Source organism: Octodon degus, unplaced genomic scaffold, assembly GCF_000260255.1.
Source record: "Octodon degus isolate 3935 unplaced genomic scaffold, OctDeg1.0 scaffold00069, whole genome shotgun sequence".
In the NCBI taxonomy this organism is placed as follows: Eukaryota; Metazoa; Chordata; class Mammalia; order Rodentia; family Octodontidae; genus Octodon; species Octodon degus.
Genome location: NW_004524645.1, coordinates 2,215,743 through 2,225,101, shown reverse-complemented (window position 1 = coordinate 2,225,101; position 9,359 = coordinate 2,215,743). Strand labels below are relative to the sequence as shown.

General features: G+C 35.3%; 1 protein-coding gene across 2 annotated transcripts in view; it reads left to right on the top strand.

Moving 5' to 3' along the window:
• Arhgap6 (Rho GTPase activating protein 6) overlaps nucleotides 1-9,359 on the top strand; it is a 626,968-nt gene that overhangs the window by 405,737 nt on the left and 211,872 nt on the right. The window lies entirely within an intron of this gene.

The following is a 9,359-nucleotide window of genomic DNA, read 5'->3' as shown; positions in this document are numbered from 1 at the left end:
ATTTATTTATATATTTTTTGCCTTTTTAACTTTTTTGATCAATTTTGCATGCTTATATCTGATAATCTGAGCAACTAATTTGAAAATACCAATATGTGATATAACAACCATTGTTGAGTTCCTATCATTTTGCTTAGCGAAATTCTATATTGTTTCTTATGGTTTTTGGACTAACTTTTCTTCTCTTTGTTAAAGAAAAAAATTCTGAAAAAATAGCATGCATTTGCCCTGCGTGTGCCAATCCGAAAAACAACCTATATATGGCAACATGAGTATGGGCTTTTTTATCAACAGCATCCGGATGCTGACCCTACAAGTTTCACTTCCTTTAAACTACTGTGGCTCCATTAGAAGATGGACTACAGGGCTTTGATTATGAGGGTTGTTGGCCTCATTAGCTATTTGTAGAACTCAGTAACTATCTCATAAAAACAAGCCAGCAGGGATGACATTGCTGGAATTTTTTTTTTTCTTGTTTTAAGAGTAACTTCAAGGACAGATATCCAAAGGAGACATTGCTTTTTATTATAGTTTAAATATATACTAATACATTTCATAAGGCAAATTTTATCCATTTTATTAAATGATAAATTACTTATGGCTAGTGGATTTGACAGAATAGTTTTACTGATAGTGAAGGAACTAAGAGAAAAGACAAATTTAATGTCTACAGATACCTGAAAGTACATCTTAGAAGGTCCTGGATGTAATATATTTTTAAGTGGGAAGCAAACATAATACTGGATTACAGTGTTTTAATAATGAATATGCTAATCGGTTTATGATGTAGGAAGTTTGGTATCGATACACATTTTTAACATGCCCATTACTATTGGTTAAGTAGGATTTGGAAGTTATGCTGGCAAAACTTATTTGCATGACTGTTTGGTTGCCTTTAATCTTCCTTTAGTGTGATTTACAGGATTAATTTTTTAATTATACATAATATCCTTTTATTGTTTAATGAAATTTCTTCTCCTGACTGGTAAACTCAGCAATTATGTGTTCTTGAATGGAAAAATGCATAGAAAAATTATTTTTTCTGACATCACTAATTTAGTCAGTCTATTTTATATGTGATGGAGTTGAAATTACCAAATTTTGTGACTATGTAATAATTTATAACTTCTCTCTCTGTATCTATTTTATATGTAAATTCAGACATTGTTCTCAGACATTTATTATAAGAAATCAATTCAAATTTACCCATTTTAAATTCAACAGGGCTGCCTAAATGCTTTTTCTTTGGGGAGGTACCTTCTCCCACATGATCATTGTTTTATTTAGACTGATGAATAGTAATGTTTTGAAGGCCCTAGACAGTCGATGACCTTTATTTCCTAGCAGATTACAATCTGCTAATATAATCATTCAGTAGAGCCTGTTTCCTTGTTGGCTGTGTGTGTGTGTGTGTGTGTGTGTGTGTGTGTGTAAACTATTTGAGTTTGGAGTTTATCAACTTATACCAAACTGTTTTCTGTTGGTGAAAAGAATATCCTTTGTACACATAAGTTCCATATATTCACAAAGACTAATTATTACTACTATTACTAATAATAATGATAATGTCATCTCTTCTTTGATTTGAACATGATGTTATGGAGATCCCACATAACATCATTTTCAAATCAAAGAAGAGATGACATTCTTTCAGTTTCTGTATGGTTGCTTAGCATCTTCATGCTTTATCTGGTTATTCAACAGTTTTCTTTGGCCTGGAGAGGGCCAGGTGAGAGTGTGGATGAATGAATAGAAATCAGTCCCTAGAAGATGAGCTGAACCCTCAATTTTCCTACAAGCAAAAATAGATATTTCTGTAAAGATGTAAACAGTGAATGGAACACATATCATGGAATATGTGCGTGCACGTGCATGTTTGCATGTGTTGGAGCAGGTACCAATTTGTTAGTGTATTACTGATATCAGTAAAATATCCCTATTACTTGCTACAGAGAGAATCTTATGCAGAGTTTTGGACATGTCTTATGATTTTCTGTGCCACAGTTCACTGTAATGATGACCCACCCAAGCATTTCCAGAAGGAAAAGGTGAGGATTGATTTGACACTGCCTGAGGCTCTCCGAACTTGTGGCTTACAACCATGTTTGACACTGAGTTCTTTGGGCCTCCGCAGGAATTTTCCCACAGAAAGGATGTTCTAACTGGCAGACTCCCAGGACCGCCCACAAATCCATTTAACCATAACAGAGCTGACGAGCATTGTCAGGGGTAGAGTTGGCTTCCAAGTGGGAAGTCAGCCTAGTATTAATAGCACTGTTCCAGCTGCACTGGGGCCCAGTAGACTTCTTTCGGGCTGGCCTGGGAACCAGGGAACTCGTAGCATTTATGGGAAACGGATTCCTTGATTTGAATGATGGGAAGAGTACTACAGGAGAACATGGACCGTGACTTCCCATTTTCCCCTTCCAATATAATCACCACTAAGCTAGTATCTAGTAGAAAGAGACCAAGGTAAATCCTAGGGATAACCTACTCTTGTTTTCAAGTCTGGGAGAGTCTGTCCTGTTCCTGGTCTGGTTCACTTGGGCTGGCTATTTCCATGTACAGGATATTTGTAAATTGGGCATTTCCAGGTCAGCTGTATTTAATTATATAATGTGATTATTTGCTTTAATATAGTAGTTGTTTATCCAGGCAAAAATCTATTAGAACTTAAGGTGTGTTTTTATTTTAAAAGCCTTTTATTCATTTTGAGTAATTTCAGTTGGATTATGTTTTTGTACTACTCTAATTGTTTCTAGCTATTATTTTTATGCAAATAGAGTGTACATGGTTGCAATAAAATGCTCCAATGTCTGGTTACAAGAGGAGGAAATAGGAGAAGTGGGTGGTACATTGTGTGTGTAGTATGAACATCATTTACATAAAAGGTGTGTTGTTCACATCAAGATATGATTTTGAGGGGCCAGGGAGATAGCTTAGTAGAATAAGTGCTTGCCTGGCAAGTGCAAGGGCCTGAGTTCATTCCCCGGTTCTGAAAAAAAAAAAAAAAAGATATGATTTTGGAAATCAAAAACTGTATTTTTAATGAAAGATTTTTTCCACTGAATTAATTGGAAATATTTTAGACCACTTTTACATACGAAGATTAGAATTAAACGATTTTTCTCCTCTACAGGTTCTTTGAATTTTAAAAGTTAAAAAGATTTTTTTTTTGGATTTTAAATGGCATCCAGTGAGTTATTGTTTGTTAATCCCAATTCCTCTGTAACGTAAGTTCTACATTAAAGTTACCTCATTGGGTACATATGTTCCAAAGGGAAAATAATTTGGTTAGTAACTCAGTTTTCCTACATTTTCATGATTTACAGGTTGTTCAAATCATCTTGTTTGAACAGTAGAAATGTGGGAACTTGTGAATGAATAACAAACTTAAAGTGTAAACTAATTTATATATATATAAAACTCTGTTGGAGTTTTAGGTCTCTTGATATTTCCAAACCACATTTATTTTTTCTGGGATTCTATTTGGAGACATAGCTATAAATACAAAGAAAATTTCAGTACCAAACTGTATTCCTCTTTAAAATATTGGATTTCTTCAACCCTTGCCCTCAAATATTGAAAAACAAAAACTCTCTGAAATTTTTCATGCCAATACATAAAAAACATTTTTGCAAGATTGCATTTAAGGTAAAAAATGTATTTTAGTATTTAGTATGAAACTATAACAAATCTGGGAATGAGTGTGTATGACTATAATCCCAGCAATGTAGAAGGCTGAGACAGGAAGATCAGTAGTTGAAGGTAAGCCTGGGAAACTTATCATCTTAGTGAGACATTTTCTCAAATTAAAAAAAAAAAAAAATAGAAAGGACTAGAGATGTAGCTCAGTGAAAGGCTTTAATTACAAGTTACACTTACACAGGCACCCAAACACACACACACACACACACACAATATAACAGATAATTCATAATACTTAATAAGCATCTATTGCTAAAACTAGATTCTCCTACAAGATCTCTCATTATTTTGCCCACCTCCCTAATGAGGATGTAATTGCAGTCATAAAACTGTATGTGGTAGATCTTCAGAGGTCCATTTGAAATCATTCTCATCTAGTGCGTTCACTTTGAAGGAAAAAGACCTGGAGTGCAAAGGGCTTAAGTGACTTGGAGCAAAGTTACAGCTGGTGAGGGCAGCAGTTGGGAGGACAAACGGTAAAAGTATCCATCACTTATGGAATGATCTCTATTGCCTAAGTTTATTAAAGTCATTTGGTTTTAACCTCATAGCAACGTAGTGCAGCATGGCATCATATTTTTGTTATATAAATGATAAAAATTAACCTTGGGAAATTTTCTAGTAGCTTAAAGTCAAAAGGCATTAAGCAATGGAGTGCTAAACACATACCTAATGATTCTAAAGGTCTGGTGGCTGCTGACTTAAGATATTTCCCATTGTAGCAGGCATCTCTGAGGGCTATGTAGGGATTACAGTGCATGCAACAGTCCTTTGTACTTGCTGATTTATAATATAGTAAGGATATTTCCAGCTAAGCAACCAGTCTTCTTACTAAATATGCAGTGTAATAACCTACTTCATTGGGTTGCTTTACCTTAGCTTCTCTGACAAAAATGGTCATCCTCTTTCTACTAGATTGAATAGTATTCCAAAATTAGTTCTCATGTAATGTCTCTTTGTCTTCTTTGGAAAGTACAGTACACACTTTGAATATAAAAATATTTTATTTGGATCTTAAGAAGAGCATAGTCCCTATTCTCCCAATTATTCATTCATAATTTGTTCACTAATATGTACTGAAAGGCATCTGTGTGCAAACACTGTTTTAAGCTTTGCACGCAGAACTCTTAACAAAACACAGATCTTAACCCTGGTGATTCCTCTTTCTTTTTAAATTAATTATATTGAGAAACAAATATCAATAAGACAGTTTCAAAACCAATTAATAGGACAGTTTCAATAATTAAAAAATTGCATATTGTTGTCTTCGTATTGGTTATTCATAGTAAGGCTTTCACAGAGAGCAAATTGGTCAGGCAATAACCGTGACTCATTCACATGGCTGACACTGACAAAGGATCCTCTTTCTTGATGGTCAGAGGATGGCCAAAATATGTTCAGTAAAATTGAAGCAAATGAGATGGTGATCAATGTACTAGAAACAGAGAAAGTTTAAATAATTAGCAAGAAACAGACATACCAGGAAGAGAGGGTGAAGTTTACTAAAAAAAAATACTCACTGAGAGGGTTAAATTGGGGAGTGCTTCTTATCACATTTCCAGTTCTGTGAAAAATCCCATTATCTATGTTCTCAGCAAATCCCTTTCCAAAAATATCTTTCTCCAATCACCACCAAAGTTAGAATACTTGTATGAATTCTATTTCTGTCTTTATGATAGCCCATCCACCCCTTTGGAACTCTTTGATATCCCTATAGGCAAAACCAAGCAAAAACCCACTACAAATAACAGGCATTCTTCACAGATGTACACGCAGTATGGTTAGAGAACAACACAAGCAAAGCATTTGGTCTACTCTTCCCAAATAATTCACAGAAGAGGAGACTGAAAGTCAGAAAGATTGAAATGACAGCCCACAATCATGTGCTGGTTGTCTCACTAACCTAGTAAATGCTATGTTGAGCTCCTACAGCAGGCTAGTCTAGTGAGCTGGGCCCATAGGCCTCAGTGGACTCTGATCAGTGGCCTGAGGACACAGAAAAAGAATCAATGCAGAGACCTCTGACACCAACCCAGTACTATTTCCCTCTTATTGTGTGGAATATTCTTTCTTTTCCAGGATCTCAGAAGGGTGATAATGAATTTCTATTTATATTTATACTTCCCGCTCTATGCTTCAAGTGTGTTGTTGGTTAAGTGAAGCCACATGAAGTGGCCTGGGAACCAAAACCACCCTGTGTCATTATTTCTATGGAAAAAGGCATGTGGACTTTGAAACACTCAATCATCTTTGCAGACTTTCCAATCTGAGGAGTAGCTGAGTTGGAAAATATGATCAAATATAATTTAGATCCAATGAGGCAAACTCTCCTGTTCAGCCTCCAAGATACTGACCATCTCCAGGAGAAAACGAAAACCTCTTTCAGTACTGAAGGCAACATCAGATGAGATACAAGTGCATAATACTAACTTCTAAAAAAAATTTTTTTTTATTTTTTTAGGGAAGAGTCTACAGGGTGTTTAGGGTCTCACTACTAGTTCGGACTCATAGTGATTATCCTGTTTACAGCCTCCCAACATCTGGGATTGCAGGTGCACACCACTACACCCAGTCTCAATTGCTGTCTCAGCATGTCCCGAGAATGGGGTGGCACAGCAGGCCCACGGACTGAACCCCTGGCCCCTGTGACTGCTTGCAGATGCTTTGATCTGCTGAGCTATTTGACCAGCCCTCTAAAAAGTTAAATGGGAAAATTTTTCTTCTTTTCATTATGAAGACAGTCTAGTGTTCACATACATTCACTATTTTATCCTCAACATGGTCAGTTGAGTATGCATGCCAGTCGTACTATGGTGTTGGTCACAGTTCTCTAAGGCTGTGGGGTCTGCCAGGACATTGTAATTCATGTAATTTGTGTTCATTATATTGCCTAGAGTGGAACTCACACTCTTATTGATGGAAGTGGCCAGCAAAGTGCCAAAAATGCATGTTGAGTGGAGTGCAGCAGGAGGAAATAGTCTCTTGGACATTCCATATGACAGCAAATATTGCTTTGCAATTCTTCTTTCAGAATGTGAATTCTATGGACAGTTGAGTTCCTGGTCTGTGTCCATATCAACACTTGCTTGATTACAATGATATTGAACAGAAATATATATATATATATATATATATATATATATATATATATCAACATATATAAGTTTCCTGAGGAAACATGAACTTGAATTGAACTGCAGTAACTGCTCTACCCCAGTTCAAAGGAAATATAATTATGGTTGCCTTGGCAACCATAACTCTGCAATCCTTTTGTTTTATTACTTACTGCTTTCCTATTTTGGGTCATTTTGAGGAGAAACAAAGGAAATAATATCAACGAGATCTCATTTTCAATTTATAGGACTGCTAGGAATGATACAATTTTATATAGCTATAACATGATCTAATTTTCTTAAAATTTCCCCAAATGTTGGAAAGTCCAGGCATCTGAAATGAAATAAAAATCGGCTATTACTAATGTCACAACACAAACATCATCTTTACTCCCTATAGAGGTAATTATTTTCAAAGGACTGTAAAACTATCACTAGCATTCCTCTCATGCGTTCAACCATGACTTCTATTTTCCTTTAAAAAGAGATTCTTGGTCAATAATTGTCCTTAAGTATTTTTACCTGTAATACAGTTATTCAAATGCAAATAGTTATATAAATAAAATGGTTTTATTCTAGGAAAGAACCATGTTGACAGACTCTCAAGCAGTGATATTTTAATAATGTGTGGAATTATGATCATTAATACACACTCTGTTAGCGTTTCTTTGAAGACTATACTAGGTTGTATAGTGAGAAAAATGTGATAATTAATATTTTAGTTTTTATAATTTTTGCCTTAGAGATATATTATACATATCATTGCCATAAAATTGCTATGCGAAATGTCATTGAGAAGCATTTTGTTTTGCCCATTCACTTATTAAGTTTCATGGGAAACTTTTATGTGCTAAAATACTGTAACAGGAATTAGGAAACATTTTAATTTAATTTTTTTATTTTTTAAAGAATAAAAAATGGTAGTGGAAAAAAAAAAACAGCATTAGAAACTATACACAATTTCACTAACCAAAATAATGGGGATTCAACAATGGTTGCTGCACTGCATGATGTTATCTTCAAATGGAATTAGGGAATTTTTTTGTAGTGAACCAGATGGTAAGTACTTTGGACTTTGAGCACACAATAACTTTTGTCACAGCCATTCAACTCTGATGTTGTAACTGAAAGAATAGCACACACAGAAGAGAAATGAATGGACAGGGCTGTTAAATTAACACTGCTTTGACAAAAATAGACAGTAGATTGGGCTTGACGTGTGGACTGTATTTTGCCAACTCTTGCTCTAGGAGAAAAAATTGTTGGCTTATTTATCTCCATGCAGCCCACACATGAGTACAATGCTTCACGCAAATCAGCTCTTTTCAAAGACATGCCTGAGAGGCCATCCTCTTATATAGACTTTGTGTAAAATATCTCAGTTACTACCATAGTGGTTTCTGTTAGAAATGAACACAGGAGTTTCACACTTTTGCGACTTAGTGACAATGGTAGAAGAATAAGTTTCTTGTATGACATAGGAAACAATAAACTTGTAAGATTTCTTTTCACAAAGCTTTAGAATTGTTCTTTAAGTCAAAGTCCTAGTATTTCCACTCTGCATAAACTTGCAATAAACAGAGAGGAGGATATTATGGGATGAAGTACCCCAGTTCCCAGCTGATGTCCCTATTCCTGTGGTGTATCCATAACTGATTACCTTGCGTCCACCAGGACGTACTTTCTTTTCTTTGGAGTATTCACTGGTGCTTCGTTCAAGCCAATTTTCCCATCTTCTGTTATTTTTAATCAAGTATTTCACACAAACTAAGATATACAAAAATCGAAGCATTTGTCACCCTGAATAGCTGACTGTTAACAATTACTGTTGTGTGCTTCAGATAATGTATATTTTAAAAGAAAGTATACATTATAGGGCCAGCCAAGTAATTCAGCAGATTAAAGCACCTGCAAGTAGGCACAGGGGCTAGGGGTTTGATCCCCAGGCCTGCCATGTTGGCCCTGCCCCCAAGGAGCACTGAGATGGCGATTGAGCCTGGGCGTGGTGGTGTACACCTGTAATCATAGCTATTGGGAGGCTATAAACAGGGGGATCACTATGAGTCCGATCTACACAGTGAGACCCTGTAGACCATGCCCTAAATACAAAAAAAAAACCCAGAAAGTATACATTATAGGCATATTTAAAGCTTTTATTAGACTTTGTACACAAGGTTATTCCTTATTCTAACAATTATTAAGAGACTACTTTCAAAGCAACCTGAATTCTTTCTCAATTGTTAAAATGATTTGTGGCGACAAAGATTATAGATTGGCACATAGTATGACTAACTTAATCTTATTTGCAGGGTTTTCTGTCCACTAGGGACTAAATAATATGACCTCATGCCCAAGAGAGACTTTTTAAAATTTTACTTTAAGGGGGGAAAAACCAAAAATAAGTAACAAGAACAAAGACATAATAAAACAGTAAAATGACACAGAATTTCAAAACGAGAATAGGAAATTAACAATGTTATTGTATTACATATTATCATCAAATTTGTTGCTCAGATTACCAGATATAGGCATGCAAGA